The following is a 22,985-nucleotide window of genomic DNA, read 5'->3' on the forward strand; positions in this document are numbered from 1 at the left end:
ACATTTTCTTTGTATTCAACTTCAGTAATGATGCCATTTCTTTGTACTGTGTATTTGGGGCGTGTCATTCTTCTCCCAAGGCTTAAGCATGCATTCAGGTTTGACACTGGATTCCTGTCTCTGACATTCATTTGGTAGTACAGTTCAGCTTGGTCCATTTTTATCAACTTCTCCGACCTTTTCGATCTGTGAAGTTGAATCATTCTCCAACTTCTCTTTTCTTTTAAGAACCGGAATCCCTGGTTAGCTTCTTTCTTCAAATTCTTTGAGAGATCATTCATTTGCTTACCTTGTTTCTGTCTCTAAAATCATACAGGTCAAGTGTGGCCATTCTTTCTAGTTGTTCTTGAGTATAATCATAAAAGTCACTTCTCACAACTATCTCTCTTAGCTTTCTGCTTTCCATAATCACTCACAAGCATTCAGATACAGAATCATAGTAGAGTTCTCTAGGAAGATCCACATCTGATTGTGGTCTTGATGTACTTTGTAGTGCAGACCTACTTGATTCACCTCTTCCACCTTCACCTCTACCACCTTGTGGATGTATTCTTGAGATTGGAGGCCTAAATGGAATAGACTTTATGGGTTTTCTTGGCCCCAATTGAAGGTTTTGATGTAGATTGCCTCTACCATCTCAGGTGGAAGGTTAGCTAGTTCAACTACATCTTGTCCAGCTAGTTCTTTAAGATTGAGCAACATTTTTGCCATACCAGGTCTGTTTGACAGACCAGCAGGTGCAAATTTTCCATCAACAAAGCTTCTAGGGTTTTCTCCTTCCTTTAGAGCTTTCTCCCAATCAGCCTTTTGAATGTAGAAAATATTTTTCAAATCTTCCTTTTCTAATGCATCAAAAGAGGCTTCATCTATTCCCCTTTGGTTTATCATTATCCCCCTTAGAATATTTATCATTTCTTCATTCTCCCAAGGGACAATTCGTTCATCTTCAGGATCAGGCTTATCTTCTTGAGGAGTTGGGGTTTCATCAACAGGTACTTCCTTTGACATTTCCTTTTCACTTTGAATCTCCTGTTTCTCCCTCGGAGTCATTATTTTCCTTTTCTTTGTTGGAGGCTCAACAGATGTTTCAGATTGTTTAGTAGAGCTCTCAGTTTGGACTCTCTTCAGTTTCTCTTTCCTTTTCAGTTTATTGTATTGGCCCAATACTTATTCTTTAAATAAGTTCCCAACCATTTCAAGCTTCAAACCTTTCTTCAGCAAGTATCCACACATACCTCCAAACTTCTCTTTCAAAGTTTCCATCTTTTCAATCCTCTCATTCTTCTTTACACATTTCTCAATCACATTTTCTCTTTCACTGTTGTAAAGGTCTTGGAGTTTATCATGATTGAAATGACTCAAATCCTTTTCAGAGTATCCATGCCTTCTCAGATATTCTCTGTGTTTCTGAGCATCTTTATTCTTTTGTTGCATGGCTCTTTTGATCTTTTCATTTCTTCCTCAAGCCTCTGATTCAGCTCACTATCATTCATATGAGCCACACTTTCAAAATTCACACCAAGTGCCCTTAGCTTCTTAATCAAGGGATTGTTCATTTTAGCATTCAACAAACTCTGCTCAATGTTTACTCTCTGCTCATCAGTCATTACACCTTGTGGAGTCTCAACATTTGCAGTCTTGGCACTCTTTCCTTGATCATCATCAGGATTATCATCATCATCCAAATCCTCATATTCATCCTCCGCTTCAGTTAAGTCATTTATAGCATCAATCTTTGGTTCATCAGAGGGTGGATGTTTTGTATTTGGTTCAGTTCAATCGGGCACATTAGGAACATTTGGAACACCTGGAATTCTTTGATCTGGTTGTAGTGTTTGTAGTGGAATTGTCCTGATTGGACTTGCATCTTCATCTGGAGTTTCAACAAAGTACTTTTTCTTGTCATCCCATCTTCAGTTCAAGCTTTAAAGAAGCTTAAAAGAAGGATTTTTCAATGAAAAGTCTCAGGTAGTTATCTTTGCTGAAAATTATGTCATTTGCTCAAGTTGGAAAGGCATATACTTGTATATGTTGGTCCTGTCATCTGGTTTCAGACAGATAGGATAGCCATTAACCTGGAAAACTAAAGGCATTTGGGGCAATATGTTACTTGTTTTCTATTCATACACTTAGAACTATGTCAATAATTCTGATTTGAAAGGACATATACTCACATATATGGTTGGTCCTGCTGACCACTTGTGGTCAAACAGAACAACCATTTATCAGTCAAACAGAAGATATTGGGGTGTCTGAATTTAAAACTGTTTAAATATGGGAAATGATAGTACATTGACTACTTAGCCAATCATATGGATTTATTAGGCTAAAAGAACTCTAAGTACAGTTATTGACATGTATGGTTGCTTTCTCATGATATGTAAAATCTAAGGTGATATAAACATAAAGAAAATGCTAAGATTTATGTGGAGTTACATTGTTGTCTATGCATGTTCCTAGATAAATCTTTTCAAATGATAGGCAGAAAAGTTATTATCCAGTCATACACAAGCCTGTTGGTCTTTGGTTACCCAAAATGAAACATCCTTTAGAGAATGACAAAGAACAGTTGTGAACTACTTTAATTTAAAAATTTTGTAATCTGAAATAATTTTTTAGATCTGGAAACAATTTTCGTAATCTGAAATAAATCACTGTAGCAATATCCACGCTATCTCGAAATCAAAGAAACCTATCTTCATATCATAATCAACCTTTTCAGATCTGGAAATCATCAAATAAACAGTGTTGCCCCAAAACGAGCCAAATCACATTGTTACATCAGATCCGGACCGTTCTGACCAAATAAACATGAAATTGATGTTGGATCTCCAAACGAGTCATCAACCCAAACATCAATCCATATACTTTTCTCCTAATCATCAAATAATTTCAAAACCCCCAAAAATAATTTCAACGAACTTCATCGTTTAACGTCCATGGTGGATTCAAGAGCGAAATGAATCTGTCCAGCAGTTAGTCTGAACGATTTGGTAACCCAGCTCTGATACCAATTGTGAGGTCCCCGATTTCAGGTGGATTTTACTCAAATCATGCCATAACTCACACAAATAGATGTGTCGACAAGGGAGTTGATGATGGGTTGCTATATTTAGAAAGATTACCATTTGTTAAAGGCGGAATCAATAGCAAACATATGGTTGCTTAATCAGTATTCAAAGGTAACCAACACAAACAAGATTCACTCAAAATATTTCCATTTATATAATATAAATCATACAAAGTGGATAATCGATTTAGGGTTTCTTGAAGGAAGGTTTTATTCGTACTATATTAAGACAGCCGTCACACACAATATTCTTTCTTAATTAATGTGTTTATCTCTGTCTTGGGCGGCGTGCCCTAAAACATTCTATTTGTAGGCCTGCCACCCTATGACAGCTGTCATTCCTTCTAGAAACCCTAAATGATAAGACATATTCAAGTTATATATTCAGAAATAATCCTAAGTGTAAAACAAGTCTTCCGGGTAGGCTTGCATCAATCTTGTCTTTTCGAGTATGCTCTGCCATCCTTTAGGACTTGGTAATATAGAAGTGTGCTCGGGATTAGTTTCCGGGTAGACTTTACTTGAAGAGTATTTTACCAAATAATACTCACCGGGTAGACTTCAATCTTCTTGACTTTGCCACACTTTGCCTGACAAACCCTTACGAGCAACCTTGTTCTTCAATGGTACCTTTAACTCTTTGTTAGAGAATAACTTATTAGCAAAGTGTGCTTGGTAGCACTGTTCCTTGCTTGAGTTGAACCTTACCCGATCATATTTGAGATATATCATTAAATCATCGAGCCTACTTGGACCATACTTATTAATCAATACCTTGCCCGGTCTTCCAATTACTTGGCTTCATGAGTTTGGTTAGCCTAAAGTTTATTCGGAAGTGAACTTTACTTGGCTATGAAGAACAAACCTGCTTGATACAGTGCACCATGCTCGGACTTGCATAAACTAGTGAACCTTGCCTGATAATACACTAATTTGCAAACCCTGCACGGATTTCCACTAAAGAAGACTTAAAGAAGATAACCCTGCCCGATAGACAAAATATCGTACCCGGCTAAGTAGAAGCTTGCTCGGAAGTCTAAGGTGTGCCCGGATACATACTTAGCAAGTTCTGAGGAAGTTGAGAAGATTCCAATCTTCCATAGAACAAGTCTTTGACTTAACAATCTCCCCCTTAGGTCAATTTCTTGACTCAACACTAAAATAACAATCAACATGTTAATTATTTTGTTTGTAACAAGGAAATAAGAAAAGTGATTGAAGCTAAAGATGCATCAAATCCATTTTCCATCTTAATGTCCTATAACTTTAGAAACATAAAAAAGTGCTATACTTGTAATTTTCCTTTTGTCAACTCTACTCATTAAATGTCCTCATAGCTCCACATTTATGCCAAATACTTGGTGTATTACATCAAGTATAATCTAATATAAGATACTATAAAGTCGCTTAACAAGATTAACTTGAGCCGTGATGTTCTTGAAGTAGTCAAATAATTATTAACTAAAAATAAGCTAATATAGACACTAAGTAATAATTCTAGACTCTTAAACTTAACTTAAACTACTAACCGACAAGTGTACCGGTCGACTCTAGTACAGCTAAGTAAGTCCGGATATCGAACCCACGAGACTCTATAAATTACGTATACTAGCTAATTAGACTCAACTACAGGACGTGACTATTTAATAATAATGTTTGACGGGGGGTTTTAAACTAATTATTAATTAACTAAACCTAACCCTAATTAAATAAAATATAATAAACTATTAAAACACTTAGATTAACTCAGATGATGGAAATAACTACCTAGGCTAGAATCCCCAATGTCACGACAATCAATCAAATGGGAAACTTAAGTTATGGAACTGGGATCGTAAAATAGACCCTTGATAGAAAACCCGAACATGACCCTTGACCTTCAAGAAGACACCTATGGATTTCTAACAAGTTTTAAGACTCACCAGTTTTATAAATTAAACTTCCTTACGGTTATTTAATAATTTATATCCAGGTATCTTTATGACGAAATCCTACCTTACAGCGCGGAAATCAAAGATAGTTAAGAAGACTCAATTGACTTAATAGACTAAGCTGACAATCAAAACTAGACGGACACCTTACGAAGAACTAAATCTAGCAATCCTGACCAACAAAGATCTATCAATAACCTATCACCTTACAACTTTCTAGGCTAGCAGCTCACTTTTATCTATTTAATTGATTTTATTGTTTCTATGATTTTAATGCATATCAATCATAAACTAGTCAAGAACACACAGTAAATGACCTAACAAAACCCTATCCTATGAAACAATCACCAAGGGTAATGTGAAACAATAAATCCAAGTAAATTAAACCAAGCAATCATACGCATCAGTTAATTCAAACTCAACACTTTACTTAGAACATAAAATCCATAACGAAAAGAAATCCCAATCAAAATCAAACCGAATAAAGGTTCATCACAACCTAGGTAGTTTATGAAGTTTAACCTAGCATCATATAGTCTAAATCAAACAAAGCAATTAAAACTGAAAACATGGTGAAATAGTGAGAAACGAAAGATTAAAGGCGATAAAACCCGTAGTCTTCGATCTTGAACGTAAAGCTCTTCACCGGCTGTTCTCGTGCCTTCAAAATCACCAACAAACTCGTAAAATAGCTCCAAGAACTCTCCAAAATCGTCTGGTAGCTTCAGGTTTTGTCAGGTTTAAGTTAAAGGTGTTTAAATAGCGAAAACAAGGCCCGACAATAAGCAAAAACGAAATAATTTTAGCCCAGTTGTGCCTAGGCGCCGCGCCTAGGGCTTTTTTTCCTTCTGCCTAGGCGCAGCGCGGCGTGCTCCTCCATGGGGGCCGGTCAGACCGGCCCGGTCTGACCAGTTCCTTGTCTGGTTCCTTCCTGATGCGTTCCGGATCTCCGTTTTGGCTCGTTTTAGCTTGTTTTTCGCCCTTTTTTATCATGATCAAACCCCGGAACCTACGAAGCATAAAAACGTTAGTAGTAAACAAATCTCGACTAAAAACGAACAAAAACTATTAAAATATTAATTAAAATATACACGGGAAACATAAATATTTAGCATTATATCAAATATCCCCACACTTATTCTTTTTTCGTCCCTAAAAAAGTTTGATGCTGTTGGATTAGAATCAGAAAATAAAGTCTAACAAACATATAAGTTAATTTTTAAAGCTCAGAAAAACGCAAAAACCGCGATCATTGATATTGTTGTCCACTTAACCCCATGCCTTAATCTTTACCGGGACAAATAAGATTCGACAATAATAGTACTCAGTGGTTTACACAATTAAGACCCGCTTATTTTCAGCTTTTACCGGACCAGACCACCCCAACTTGACTTAAACCTCAAAAGTAGCAGATTTAAAACTTTTTTGCTCTATTTTTTCATGAATAGTTAAGACGATCAAGGGTATTGTTTATCCACCTAAGCTTAAGCATCAAAGTCTACCAAGCAGCCATTAGATACGATTAAGGTTCAATTAATTTATAGCTAGTGTTCCCCACAACATGACATACCCCCGTTATCAAGCAACACCCCGAACCCATCACCATAGGTGAGCATTCAAAATTTCATCTGTAGGGCTTACATGTAGCGTGTCCCTTGTGGTCCGTTTCTTGATGGTAATGAGACGCGAGCAAAGAGACCCCACATGGCTAACAGCGTGGATGATCAAGTCTGTAGTGAATTTGTACTTTTATACTTTTGTGATCGTGTTTATAGACTTATAATGGTTTGCTCTTTTTGGCTTAATTTTAAATATTCACAACCCCATTTGGAATTGTGAATACCCAGATGAATAGTCGGCATACAGACCCATGGTCTCCGGACCTGAAGCATCCCATCAATACAAGATTTAAGGTTATAAAACCATACGCCGATGAGGTGTAAACACTAAACTATCATTTTTAAGATTTATATCACAGGCTACACGGCATACTCTAACGTTAAACCTACCCAAGCATCATATGATAACGCATTCAGATTTTTAAAATTTTATGACATTTCCACTTTTCATACCAATAATTGAGGCTTGAGTATGGCCCGACCTTTCATTACTTATTTTTCATGGACAAAACGCTTTACTCACAAGAGATTTCCGTTTTAACCATTTTATCAAATTGCCCTTTCATTTATAAGGCTGAGCCTACCGACACATCCCAAGTTAAGTGCGCTTTCTTTTATTTATCTCATATTATTAGTAGTATGAAAAATCAATTTCCAATAAAATCATTATCTCCCACTTTAACGCAAAAAACTATATTCAAGGGACATATTTAAAACATTTTTCAATTTTTTTTTATTTTTTTTTAATTTTTAATCTCGATTTAAACTACGACTCAAATATCCTATCCCCACACTTAAATTATGCATTGTCCTTAATGCAAGGATAATGACGACTTAAAATAAAAATAAAATTAAAAATTAAGTCGGACTACAAAAAACTAAAAACTAAAAATTAAAAACAAAAACAAAATAAAAAATCAACAAGCTAGATAAAGGAAAAGACTTAGTTGGTAATATGCGAATGAAACATGATGCTAAAGTCCTCTTCCATGAATGCCCTCCAACTACGAACGTGATCAGCAAATAGTAACTCTTTCTCTCACACACGAACGTAAGCGGCAAAACAAAACAAACATATCTATAAATGTATCTTATCATAATGATAGATATTAAGCATTCAAAATATTTTCACCAACCGACAAATATATAAAATAATCATGAAAAATCAGGAGCAAATAATAAATATAAAGTATAAGGCTCCACTGCTACATCATCCCCACACTTGTCTTTTTCATGATATTCTTCCTTGGGATCATTTCTCTATCTCACTCAATCTTCAAACTAGCAAAACTTAAAAACGCAAAAAAAAACAAAGACGAACTACAAAAACTACGTTAGTGAATCGATTAAATATACAAACTCCGCGAAACCTCCCCACACTTGAACTTAATCAGGAGGTTTCTCCTTTATCTGGACCCTATCTAACCCGTTTAGTTCCACCCGAAATTTATCAAACATTAATATATCAATGATGGACCCGCAAAATGTTAAATTAGAATTAAAAATCAGTAACGGTTCAGACCACCTATATTTAAACTTACCTGGCAAGAGTCGAGCATTGTAAGTATCGAGAAGACTGGTCTTGTTTGACGTTTAATGGCTTTTTCACTTCCTTAGACCATCTCCTAAAATATACGCAACTTCGGTTTTCAGGTAACCTATCATCCTCGGCCTTATCCCGTGGTTTTGATTCCTGATCAGCATTCAAAACACAGTCCGCGTGCCGGTAATGGTGTTCTTCCTCTAACACCACATCCTCATCTACACTGTCCTCTACAAGGAAGGCCTCGAAAAATGCAACATCCTCATTAACGTCTAATGTGTCTCCCCCGTCATAATCCGACAATCCATCCAACTCCAGATTCAAGAATTCATCTTCCTCATTAAGCTCATTATCAACCTTAACCATATCCTCAACACCAAACATTAGCTCGAATGACTCTCCTAATTCTATTTCTTCCTCAAACACAGGTTTCACCATAACTGATCTCAGATATGCAGCCCACTCCTCCTCGTCACAATCATCATCGGAGTCACTACAAAACTCAGTACAATTAGCAACATATACCTGTGAAACCTGAGGTGGGATTTCATCAGCCACTCGTGTCTCCGTATCCGAGATGAGCTCTTCTTCTTCATCTACATATTCCATGATTGGCTCTTTCCCTTCTTCTGGAAACGTCGGGAACAACTCTCCTAACCGATTCATGTTTCCCAAATAGTTGCCTTTCGCATCATACTTATAACCGGGTGTCGGTTACTCCTCCAGCTGCACACTCTCCTCTTCGTTTATCTCATTATCAGAGTCACTCCGAAAATCAATAATAGCATGTGAAACTGGATGTGGGACTTCAACATCCATTTTTGTCTCCGTTACTTGAATGATCTCCTCATCTGAGTGCTCAACATATTCCAAGGATCTTAACCTCTCCATTTCATCTTCTTCATCCAGTCTCCTAGAATTTCTTCTACTTGACGTTGGAGATCTGTAATAATATCCTGGTGATTTTTGAAGATGGTATCATGCTCAGCGAGCATCTTTTGAGTATTTGTAGCCATGTATTGGACCAACATCTTTTCTATCCTGCCCATAGCAGTTACATCCTTATCAGAAAGACTATTAGAAAATTGATCATAACACTGCTCCTGGTTTTGCTGAGGTTGCTGATACGAATTATCAAAATAATACGGAAAAGGTCCCTGTGAAAAATTTTGCACCGGCTGCACAGAAGGGTTAGCATAATGATGTGCCAAACACCCAACATATTGTGGACATATAAGCGTAAAATGGGGTCCGCCACAAATCTCACACATCTACGACTCAAAAGAAATAAAAGACACGGACAAATAGACTCCTACGACTCAAAACAAAAACAAACACAAATAGCACGTATATAGCAAGTAAGTCTAATCAAAGCTAATAACGGAATTGCTAAGAGTCCCCGGCAACGGCGCCAAAAACTTGATGTGCTTGAAGTAGTGAAATAATTATTAACTAAAAATAAGCTAATCTAGACACTAAGTAATAATTCTAGACTCTTAAACTTAACTTAAATTACTAACCGACATGTGTACCGGTCGACTCTAGTACAGCTAAGTAAGTTCGGATATCGAACCCACGAGACTCTATAAATTACTTATACTAGCTAATTAGACTCAACTACAAGACGTGACTATTTAATAATAAGTTTGAAGGGGGGTTTTAAACTAATTATTAATTAACTAAACCTAACCCTAATTAAATAAAATATAATAAACTATTAAAACACTTAGATTAACTCAGATGATGAAAATAACTACCTAGGCTAGAATCCCCAATGTCACGACAATCAATCCAATGGGAAACTTAAGTTATGGAACTGGGATCGTAAAATAGACCCTTGACAGAAAACCCGAACAGGACCCTTGACCTTCAAGAAGACACCTATGGATTTCTAACAAGTTTTAAGACTCACCAGTTTTATAAATTAAACTTCCTTACGGTTATTTAATAATTTATGTCCAGGTATCTTTATGACGAAATCCTACCTTACAGCGCGGAAATCAAATATAGTTAAGAAGACTCAATTGACTTAATAGACTAAGCTGACAATCAAAACTAGACGGACACCTTACGAAGAACTAAATCTAGCAATCCTGACCAACAAAGATCTATCAATAACCTATCACCTTACAACTTTCTAGGCTAGCAGCTCACTTTTATCTATTTAATTGATTTTATTGTTTCTATGATTTTAATGCATATCAATCATAAACTAGTCAAGAACACACAGTAAATGACCTAACAAAACCCTATCCTATGAAACAATCACCAAGGGTAATGTGAAACAATAAATCCAAGTAAATTAAACCAAGCAATCATACGCATCAGTTAATTCAAACTCAACACTTTACTTAGAACATAAAATCCATAACGAAAAGAAATCCCAATCAAAATCAAACCGAATAAAGGTTCATCACAACCTAGGTAGTTTATGAAGTTTAGCCTAGCATCATATAGTCTAAATCAAACAAAGCAAATAAAACTAAAAACATGGTGAAATAATGAGAAACGAAAGATTAAAGGCGATAAAACCCGTAGTCTTCGATCTTGAACGTAAAGCTCTTCACCGGCTGTTCTCGTGCCTTCAAAATCACCAACAAACTCGTAAAATAGCTCCAAGAACTCTCCAAAATCGTCTGGTGGCTTCAGGTTTTGTCAGGTTTAAGTTAAAGGTGTTTAAATAGCGAAAACAAGGCCCGACAATAAGCAAAAACGAAATAATTTTAGTCCAGTTGTGCCTAGGGGCCGCGCCTAGGGCTTTTTTTCCTTTTGCCTAGGCGCAGCGCGACGTGCTCCTCCATGGGGGCCGGTCAGACCGGCCCGGTCTGACCGGTTCTCTGTCTGATTCCTTCCTGATGCGTTCCGGATCTCCGTTTTGGCTCGTTTTTCGCCCTTTTTTATCTCGATCAAACCCCGGAACCTACAAAACATAAAAACGTCAGTAGTAAACAAATCTCGACTAAAAACGAACAAAAACTATTAAAATATTAATTAAAATACACACGTGAAACATAAATATTTAGCATTATATCAAGCCGATCATATAACATCATCTGGATTATATTGCTATTTTATTATTGTGCTCTCTTTTGGTTGCTTTAACGTGTGTCAGTATCATACAATTACCGTCATGAACCGAAACGATATCGGGAAATTCACGTTGTGCTGCTGCCGCATCGCACGGGTTTCCCAGTAGTATGTGTATATATATATATATATATATATATATGGGATGGTTCAAGAGATAAATGATATAACTACGAGAAATGCAAGAAATGAATATGAGGCACTAGTTTTGTTTTAGTTTTTAAATGCTTAAAGATAAATAAAGAAAGTATAAATCATTCTCTTACTTCAGTTAATATAACTAATAAAAACACAATAATTATATATTTAATTAATATTGCTTATTTTTTTGTCTAACTCACTTCCTTTTTTGTTAGTCAGTTTCGGGAATATCCCCATTCATAGGTCCGAGATCTACATCTATGAATTGAAAGGTCCGAACGATCCACAGTTTTTAGAATCAATAGGTCATCAAATCGTTCATTTGAAAAAATTGAAACCCTTCTTATTGGATGATCGTGAGACTTGCCAAAAATCGAAATTCTTGATCAATGGAGGAACAATATCACCATTTTTGTTCAATAAGATACCAAAGTGGATGATTGACTCATCAAATTATTATAATTAGAAAATATTAAAAACTCATTTATTTTTATAACTTATTTTTTGTTTCTTGAATTTTTATCCTACACAAGTACAATTTATTCATACATTAAAATTTCTTTATATCCAAAACCAATTTCTTCCAACTCAATATATTAATATCCATCAACACATACTTACATTGTGATGAATAATATAAAAAAAAAACTATTTTACACGTGTTTGCATTAAATTTCTACAAAAAACAGACAACCTACACAAAAACGTATAACCTACACTTGTTCTAAGAATAAGACAACATATAACCTACACACGACATACACACAAAATTCATCATCAATAAAATATATAACCTACACACGAAAATTTTATCTTACACAAATGCAATTTATTCATACATTAATTTCTATTTATTAAAAACCAGTTTCTTCCAACTCAACATATCAATATCCATCAATACGTAGTTACATTGTGATAAATAATACAAAAACTATCTTACAAGTGTTTGCATTAAATGTCAATAAAAAATATACAACCTACACAAAAATATATAACCGAAACTTGTTCTAAGAATAAAAAAACATATAACCTACATACGAAAAACATATAACCTACCCACATGTAGGATATTTGTATCTTTGTGAAGTTTATATAATTGTTGATGTCGAATTACATATGTAAGTTGTATGTTTTTTTGTATGCTGTACATTTTTATTGCTCAAAACAAGTGTAGGTTATATAACTTTGTGTATGTTGTATTTTAATTGTTTATATTGGACACATTTGTATGATATATTTTTATTATTATTTATGACAATAATTTTTATAGGCACATCAACTGAAAAAAATATATATTATGTTTTGATATTTATTGTTAAAAAACACGTTGATATATGCTAATAAATTGAGTGAAAATAAATTGTTTTTTTAATATACAGAAATAGTAATATATGAATAAATTGTATTTTTGCTAGATAAAATGAAGAATGTGTAAATAAAAAATAAAACTAAATTAGTGTTTTTACATTTTTAATTATTATAGTTAAATTAGTTAGATATATTAATTAGAGAGAGATTTATTATGGTTACATTTATTGTTGCATTTACATTGTTTTTATTAATTTTAAATAATTAAAACCTAAAATAAAACTAGTGGTTATATTCATTTTTCGCACTAATATCATTTCTCTCTTGAACTTAAGTGTATATATATATATATATATATATGAGGGTTATCCTAAAAGTAAGTAGTTTCCTAAGAAGACTAAGAATAAATCATAAATTGAATCATGTTAATCAATGGTTGAGATTTAAAATCACCAATAACCGACATAGTTTCCTAGAATTGTTCTTTCACCATCATTTGTAATGCCAAATGTCAAAAATTTGTTGGTTCTTACCATTTCTAGGAAACTCCTTATTCTTATTTAAACCCTTATATATATGTATATATATGACGTTTTAAATATTTCCACTCGTGTATAACACGTGTGCTATCATAGTGAACCAATATTAGACTTGTGAATTGTGATCGTTTACTAAGTGATCATTAACTTAGCCTCAAGTTGAGACTCAACCTTCTTTAATCTTGACATGAGTTACACTTAAAGAGCATTCTCATTCTGACATCATGTTTATTCCCATCTCTATAATTACATTAAAAAATATTATATATTTCTTTGCTGTTAAATTAAATTATATTTTTTTATACTTTTATTATTACAGTTCCACTCTCATCTACGCACAACCAATTTCAACAAATTGTAAAAGATAAATACAAGCACCCAAATTTTACAAAAGAGTCCCCAAATTTTCTCATTCTTACACTCGTAACCGCTCTTAACCATATCTTATAATTCACAAATCATCTCATAAAAATTTAAAAGATGTGTTAAGAATGTGTGTATGAAGAGTCGACTATCCTACACATGCAAAAAGTTTGAAACTAGTTTTCAAATAAGCGAAACTAGTGAGCTAAATATGTAAGCTTAACCTATGCTGTAACCTGTCTGTCTACCCATTAGAACCTGTAGCCCCAAACCATCTCCTCCGTCGCCGCCACCCACCGGAAGTTCTTTTAATCATGTCTCAAGCAAGAGCAAAGGCATCCCAAGCTTTTAAATCTCTCACTTATCATTATTATTTATATAACGCCTCACCGAGGTATTATTATTGCTCCATCAAATCCCATTCATGTTTCAAAAGCTATACCACACTAAGCTCTGCGGCAACTAATGACACCTTTGATTTCCAAAACCCTGGTGGTGATTATGGTCTTAACAACAATTGGAATTATACCCAAACTTACAATCGATTAGACCAAAACCCTAACCCTAAAATGCACTATCAAATCCCAGAAGAGAATCCGGGTGAAGGCGGGCGATTACGTGGCACAATTGAGGAGCTTGATGGGTTTTGCAAAGAGGGGAAGTTAAAGGAAGCGGTGGAGCTATTGGGTTTACTCGAGCAGAATAACATTGAGGTTGATATGAACAGATATTTGTTTTTGATGAATGAGTGTGGTGAGGCCCAGGCGCTTGAAGAAGCGAAACGTGTTCAAGAGCATGTTACGAGATCGGTGCCGCGCCTTGATGTTTGGGTTTGCAATAAAGTATTGGAAATGTATGGGAAATGTGGGTCGATGGAAGATGCATACAAGGTGTTTGAAAAAATGTCTCAGAGAAATTTGACTTCTTGGGATACTATGATAACGTGGCTTGCTAAAAACGGGCACGGGGAAGATGCGATTGATATGTTTACTGAGTTTAAGAAGATTGGTTTGAAGCCGGATAGTCAAATGTTTTTTGGCGTGTTTACTGCGTGTAGTGTGTTAGGAGACATGAACGAGGGGATGTTACACTTTGACTCAATGAGTAAGAATTATGGCATTACCCCGTCTTTAGAACATTATAAAAGTGTAGTTGATATGCTCGGGAGTGCAGGTTATTTGAACGAAGCCCTAGAATATATTGAAAACATGCCTATAGAGCCGAGCATAGAAATTTATGAAACTATGATGAACCAGTGTAGGATACATGGGGATTCCGAGCTTGGAGACCGTTTGACCGAGCTCATCCTCCTTCTAGATCCTTCTTATTTGGATGAACAATCAAAATCCGGGCTTATACCCGTAAAGCCTTCAGACATTGCAAAAGAAAAGGAAAAAAAGAGGTTATTGGGCTTTAATCCACTCGAGATTAAAACCAAAGTTTATGAATATAGAGCCGGTGACACGTCACATCCAGAGCACGAGAAGTTATATAGTCAACTTAGGTGTTTAAAACAACCCATGAAAGAAGCCGGTTATGTTCCTGAGACCAAATTTGTTCTTCATGATATTGACCAAGAAAGCAAGGAGGAAGCTCTTTTGTCACATAGTGAAAGGCTTGCTTTGTCTCAAGCTCTTTTGACCAGCCCGGCACGTCAACCCGTTAGAATAATAAAAAATCTTCGTGTTTGTGGTGATTGTCATAATGCGTTAAAGATTATTTCTAAGCTCATTGGAAGATTAATCGTTGCGCGTGATGCTAAGAGGTTTCATCATTTTGAAAATGGAGTCTGTTCTTGTGGAGATTATTGGTGACAATTTACTGTTTTTGGTTTCTAGTTTTTGGTACACCTTGTATGATTTATTAACTTATTTACATGACATGATGTTATGGGTTACCTCTTTGATATTGAGTAAGTCAAGTATTTGTTAGCTGTAATAATCATATTACAAATTTACAAGGCCCTCCAAGCTTCATATATCTTTGTGCTTTGCTACAACATAATGTAAACTTACAGGCTATTAAGTGTTCATGTTGTTTTGGATATTGAAAGACAACGCTGCGCATCTTATCGAGCAAGCGAATAAGTCAACAATAGTCTGTAACGACATGATCAATATTTTGGTGATGTACACTTATCAGATACGTGCTTGGTATAACGGCAGTTGATCGTGTTTGTTTAGCTATATACAGCCTATTACAAGCGTGTATTTTTATTATTAGTATGCTTTTTGTCTTGGTCATTGTTATTTTAATTTCTTGGTCTTGTTTATATAGCATGAGAAATTTTGTAAGGCTGTACAAAAAAAATGTGTTATATATTTTATTACAATATTGTTCATATTCTTAAAAAAAGTGATTTTGTATGTTGTATGCGTGCGTGATACCTATGCTTCACGCGCCTTACAACCAATGTTTTTAGACCCGGCCCGAACGTCGACCCGGACGCCTCACCGGGTCAAAGGTCGGACCGACCCTGGAGGGCGGACCGGTGTTTGACCCGGATAACGTCATAAATAATTTAAATATATAATTGTATATATATATATATAATTCATATACATATAAAAACTAATGATAACCAAAAATAATAATAACAATCTTTAGAGTTTATCTATGTATTATACATTGCTTTTTAAATATGTATGATTTATGTTTGATTAATAGAGACATCAATGAAGCTTGGTTGGTTGGCTCATGGGTAATTATTAAAGCTTTTATCTCCAAATTGACCCAAGTTCGAATCCCGGCATGCATATTATATTTTGGATTTAATGAAAAAATGAGTTTTACCGGTTCAACCGCTAGGTCAACCGGCCACCCGCAAAACCGGCTGGGTTTTTTAAAAACGGGCCAAATATGGTGACCCGGCCCGGTATAGGGACCGGGTCCCGGTCGAACCGGTCCGACCGGCCGGGCCGGGTTTGAAAACACTGCTTACAACCCTTATAATCAATAACCACTTAAGTTTTTATTTTGCGTATTTGACCCGTCAGAGTAAAAAAAAATTCTGAATCCAGTCATTTATTGATGGAGCCTGCACAAGCGGTGGAGCATGTGGTTTAGTTCGATACAGCGTGCAAAACCTTACTAGCCCATGACATATGAACAAGAAAATCTGTCCTTAACAGGATGGTACTTACTCTCATACAGGTACTACAATAATGCTCCTATTTTAGTGGTTTTGTTGCAAGAAATCAAAAGTGGTGCAGCATAATCTCAGCCTCAGGTGTGTAACCAATACCATTGCCTTCGCAGCAATCCGTCTCTGATATGCAGATTCAAGGTTTTGAAAACATTAATGGTGCAACTATTTATTAACTAACTAACCTTGAGGTAAAAGCTGGTACTCAAGTAATTCTCTTTTCTCTTACAAGGTTACTCTCTATATTTATTTCGGGTTTTAGTTTCTTTTTGCTTGATTGACATCTTTGAAACCATTAGGTAATGTAATGACGTATAGGCAGCAATGAGGGAGACTTCATCTTTGCTGATGGGTTGGGCTGGCTCACAAATTTATTCGGTACTTTTCTAAATTTTAAATTAAATACATTTTTATGTTACCATGTTCTGCCCATAAGTAAAGAGGTCAATATTGTAATCTCTACTGCATACAACATATGCCGCTGTAGTGGGTGTGTTCGTCACATTGGTCTTCTGGTTTTCTGGAAATGGATTCATAAGTTGAGTTGGACCGGATTCTAATTAAGATAACATAAACCAAAAATCATTTGGGTTGATTCGAATATATGTGTCGAATTTTTGTGATTGTTTGGTTTGGAACTCATAAATTAGCATCTCTATTAAAAAACCAAAATCTGGAATACAGTTGGTCTCTAAACCGAAAAAAAAGCAGGGTGTGTTTGGATCTGGGGTTTGTGAACGAGGGAATGAGAATAAGAATAGTAGATGTTTGGTTTCCGGATCCGGGTATGGTTTTTTGAATAGAGTTTTTTCCAAGTTATTTAATGTAATGTCGAACCATACCCATACCAATTTATATCTATAATCATCAGATATATAATAAACAATACGGCTGTGATTTCTTATTTGGTCTTTTAACCTGTTTAACTATTTTTATTTTATTTTAGTGTTTAATCCATATAAATAATTTTACATATATAATTTTTTTCCTCTTATAACTTTATATATAAATACCACGTTTATGTACACTCCGAACGCATTGTGGCGATATACTTAATTTTTCTATGTTTTCAAATAAGTTATATCCATGACCGAGCCGATCGTTTTGGCATAAATTTTATTTAAAACCGAATCGTGTCAAATTATCTTTACATGCATGACCACATCAATGTGACTGTTGGATTATGCTTCCGCCATAACACGTAGTTTATGTTACAAGATTTTTTTTATATTTTATAAAGTTATGATTGTTATTAATCTTATACCGCAAAGGGCTATCTCTACCAGCTATTATTTAACTTGATAGAAATGTGGATGACTAATTGGGTTAAATGGTTAATTTAACTATTAGAGACTTAGAGTGAACCAATAACCACATAAATAGTTCATAGTTTTTGCTTGTGTTACATTAAGACTATACCAAAGTGTGTGTGTGTGTGTGGGTGGGGTGGGGGGGGGGGGTATCGATTTGCCATCCAAAAATACACATTGCCAGCGGCACCGGCGGCAAACACCGTCCCTCCCTTCTTGGTGTTGTCCAACGGTAAAGAAAGCGGCGAAATTTCCACGATAAAAACACCGGCGGTGGCGGTGAAATTTACTATATTTCAAAGCTTAAAATTAAGGGTTTTGATGAGACTATGAGAGTCAAAGAGAAAGGGAGAAGAAGAAGATGGGGATGAGAAGTTGCATATCAAGGTGGAGTTTAAATATAAAAATAATATTAGTTTATTAGTTTTTATCTTGAACAGCTAATTTTATTGAATGAATGTGAACAAAGCTAGCAAGAAGCTAGACAAGATACAACCTATACACCCACAATGAAAAATAACATAAGTTATATTTTATATTTTAAAATGAGTAAATTGCAAATACGGTCTCTGTGATTACCCTAAACGCAGGTTTCTAACCCATGGTGCTATTTTTGAAGATATGGGCCATGTGGTCAGGAATGTTTTTCAATTGCTACCTCGCCGTGAACCCAAAGTTTGGTTTTCTACGAAAAGACCGTTCTAACCTTGCAATTTGCAACCCTATGGTTTTAGTAACTACAATTTGGACCCTTTGTATGTTAACATATATTCCCTCCAATAGTTTTAATGTAAGGCCCCGTTACCGGTGCCTCAATTTTGACGTTGGATTTACTCATAAACACAGTTCTAAATATCAGAGTTAATTAAAATATTCGCGGAATATTAAAACATTCAAACCATTATATTACATAATCATCCTTTCTTGTCTTAACGGGTATTCAGATTATTTAAACATAAAACACTGTCTTTAAAATAACATAACATTTCTTGAGATGCCAGCTTCTTCAAGTCCATGTCACGTGCTTCCTCTTATGCAAGCTGCCTCAATCTACTCACTTGCGTGCATACTAAAAGTCAGCTACGCTGAGTGAGTTCTAGTTATTCATACAACATACAATCTGTCCTCATACTTGCACACGTGCCCGAAGGGGTGTACATTAATCATACTTATTCTACATACATAACTATCCATCCTATTTAAAGAGCCTTCCGCCCTATAACCTCACAGATATTATAAGGGTCTGGTCCCTAACATCATAGATATTATAAAGGGTCTGGTCCCCAACATCACAGATATTATTAGGATCTGGTCCCTACCATCACAGATATTATTAGGTTATGGTCCCTACAATCACAGATATTATTAGGGTCTGGTCCCTTTGTTTCATGCAACTGTACCATACCTGTTCTTACATACTTTTCTTGATAATACGTGCAATCTCCGAAGAGCGTTCACGTACCATCAACATATCATACACACATTATGCATACATCATATATATTCATACATACATATTATCTTACATCATACATATCAATCACATCTTTAGCTACCACCTGACGGTACATGCAATATCCGAAGATCGTTCACGCCCCGTCAAGCAATCATCATACATAAATCATACAAGGCATACACTTACCACTTAAGGTAAGTGTATTAAATATCACATCGAATATGCACACGGCCCGAAAACATAACAAGGAAGTGGGGCTAGAAACTCACCTGAATGCGGTTACATTCATCGTTTACAGTAATCCCTTTCTTGAGTTGTGCACGACTAACTGTATAACAATTACATGTATCAATTAACTATCACTACCCATATCGTCTTTCTAGTTCAATTATTACCTGCAACTAACGGAGGTCCGGGGGCAGCGCCCCTGGCAGTGGGGTTCTAGGGGCGGCAGCCCCTAGCGGGGTTCAAGGGACAGAGCCCCTGGTTGGGGTTAAGCTGCCAGGTCAGCTTGGAAAAATTTTATTTTTGTTAATTGTCTTAACGTATTTTTCATTAGGATTTTAAATTATTATTATAACTCTCCTGTATTCGCAAGCAGTCACAATGTAAGCGAACATACGTGTAAGCGAACTTAACCAGTGGCGAACTTAAACAACAACAAACTTATCAGTGGCGAACTTGGTCAGTTGGCGAACTTGTTGATAGGCGAACTTATCAACAAGTGAAGTTATAGCCAGCGAACTTAGTCAGCAGGCGAAGTTATAAAGTAGTGGCTACGGGTTTGGTTTTTATCAATCTTAACAAGCATTTTTGCGATTTTAATACCCTTTTATGGTTCGACATCACCCACTAACGTTTCTTAACCGTTTTCGTTCATATATATCCCGTATATACTATAAAGCTTGGGCCTTTAAGCTTAAAACGTTCAATACAAGTCGTCATACATAGCCATAGGTTCGTTAAGTTCGTTTCCAACGTCAAGTTTGCTACTTTACGTTTCGTTTAGACCCGATTTACTTTATGTTTAAGTTTCAAGGCTAACCGATCCTAAAAACATAAACTTTAAGGTAAAAGACATACCTTTATGTGTTCGGTGTGGTCGCGGTTTGCTTGGTTATCTCGTATCTAGCTCGTGTATTGAAGATCTAATAATAGTTGGCTTGATTTTGGACTCGAATCCCGTTTCTCTCTCGCGGCCGTATGTAAGGTGGTGTGTGTGTGTGTGTTCTTGAGTGTGTAGAGATTAAGATGGAAAGAAATGAGGATTAGGGTTTTAGGGTGGTTTAAGAGGATATTTATATCCCTTAAAGCCCATGGACCTAAGGCCCATTACCCTTTAATCTATCTTAATTAATCCAAGTCCATGATCTTTTCTTTATTAAACACTAGCTAATATTATTTAACGCTCGACAACTTAACACAACCCCCTTTATTTAATATTATAATATTTAGTACGTTACATTTAACCAACTGAATGTTGACTTTTTATGGTTGACCATCTTTGATTCGTTGACCTTTAATTTAAGCTGCATATTTCAATCTACTAAACATAAGTAATCGTAATATTGACTATCTAAACTGATTATTTGTATAAAATTAACCAAATTGACATGAAATCAAAGATTTACATAGTTTGACTTTCCGAAGTCAAACTTTGACTTTACACAACCTTAACCAATTGAAACACAAGGTGCACACATACACGTATATACATTCAAATCCATACAATACACACTACGCACAGTTTGACTTTTCAATGTCAATTGTGACTTTACTTACATTCAAATCCATACAATACATATACACATAAATACACACACACACATATGCATACACACACACACATATATGTACACATAAGCCAATGTTGTACACAAATACGCTATATATATGCATACACATATATATCTATGCATACATAATTATATACGTATACATACATACATACATTAATACATAATTAGTTTGTTATTGTTGTTCTACAAAGTCAAACCAAGTCAACAAATGCATCTAATTCTACATACATACATACATACACACATACATACATACATACATACATACATACACACACATTGTAAGCACTTGATTCCTTATATGCTTAGTTTGTTATTGTTCTACAAAGTCAACAAATGCATCTAATTCTACATACGAATTATACATAAATACACATAATAAAATCTAACAAAGCACCTAACCTCCTTAATACAGTCACACACATCTACTTATGCATACAACATATAAGCATACATATACACATAATTTTACAAATCCATATACACAAAACCAAGAATACATATATACATAAATACATAGACAATCACATTAGTTTAGTTTCATTTGTTAATACAACATTGCACCTACATATGTTAATACATTGATACATAGATACAGAACAAATAAAAAAACAAACATACATAAGTTAATACAACATTGCACTTGCATAAACATATTACCAGTTGAGTTGTTGATACAAAATTCCCTAATTACTATAATACAAAATACATGATTACTAGTATAGGCCATTACCAGTTCAGTTAATAATATACAGAACACCAAAACCACTAACTACTTGCCCTATTCATTTTGATCATGGCCACCTACTTGAAACTAGAAATTGTAGATCCGGTATGGTCGAGTTTTCACCAAAACCACCAACTCAAGTTCCAGGTGGTCAAAGATAACATCCAGCCAAATAAAGGCTATAAAAGAAATAACATAATTGTCTCAATTACAGAGCATCGACCGAAAACTGAAGTTAAGTGAAAAATGTGAATTTCGATACCTATTAAAAACGTGGCATAAATGATTGCATCAAAAATCCAAGCAATCTGTTTGATCGGGAAGGCGTGATACGACTGTGGGAGACGACGACAAGAGAAGAGATGATTAAATTAGGGTTGAAGCTGCGAAGGCGGGGGGGGGGGGGGTGTTAAATGGGGCTTGGGTTATACTAACAGTGAATATACGATTATATTCCTGAAACTAACAGACGTATCAACCGTTAGTTAACGGTTGGGCCCGATTGCAAAAAAATACTAACCACATCACCCATATCTACAAAAATGACACCATGGGGGATGAAACTCGCGTTTGAAATACCACCATGGGACCATATTTGCAATTAACAATTTTAAAATTAAACTTTAAGCATGTGACTAGAATCAAACTCAAGGATTATTTGTGATATTAACTTTCAATATTAGAAAGTGTTGTTTGATGTACTTGTTATCATCAAAAGTAAACTAAGAGCATTCACAACTCATCTTCTATCTTCAAATCCAAAATTACTCTATAATCACTATCTTCTTTCTCTCCATTTCAATCAATAATACATTTTTATACATTAATCATTACATTTTCTATTTCCTCCACTCACAATCGCTTTAAGAAAATAATAATAAATTTTAGGGAATAAACAGTAGCTTTTTAAATATACAAAAAATCACTGCATTTTCTTTCTCATATAC

At 35.2% G+C, this 22,985-nt stretch overlaps 1 long non-coding RNA gene and 1 pseudogene across 1 annotated transcript in view; both read left to right on the top strand.

The window, feature by feature from the left end:
• The first annotated feature begins 8,899 nt into the window (after positions 1-8,899).
• The window catches only part of LOC143555036 (uncharacterized), a 289,230-nt gene continuing 275,144 nt past the window's right edge, over positions 8,900-22,985 (top strand). Inside the window, exon 1 of the long non-coding RNA XR_013139133.1 lies at positions 8,900-9,412. This is a non-coding gene — a long non-coding RNA (uncharacterized LOC143555036). The remainder of the gene's footprint in view (positions 9,413-22,985) is intronic.
• On the top strand, positions 14,171-15,479 carry LOC143555037 (pentatricopeptide repeat-containing protein At2g25580 pseudogene; annotated as a pseudogene).

Source organism: Bidens hawaiensis, unplaced genomic scaffold (genome assembly GCF_021521415.1).
Source record: "Bidens hawaiensis isolate Kalapana, Puna unplaced genomic scaffold, B.hawaiensis_p1.1 tig00017944_1, whole genome shotgun sequence".
Lineage (NCBI taxonomy): Eukaryota > Viridiplantae > Streptophyta > Magnoliopsida > Asterales > Asteraceae > Bidens > Bidens hawaiensis.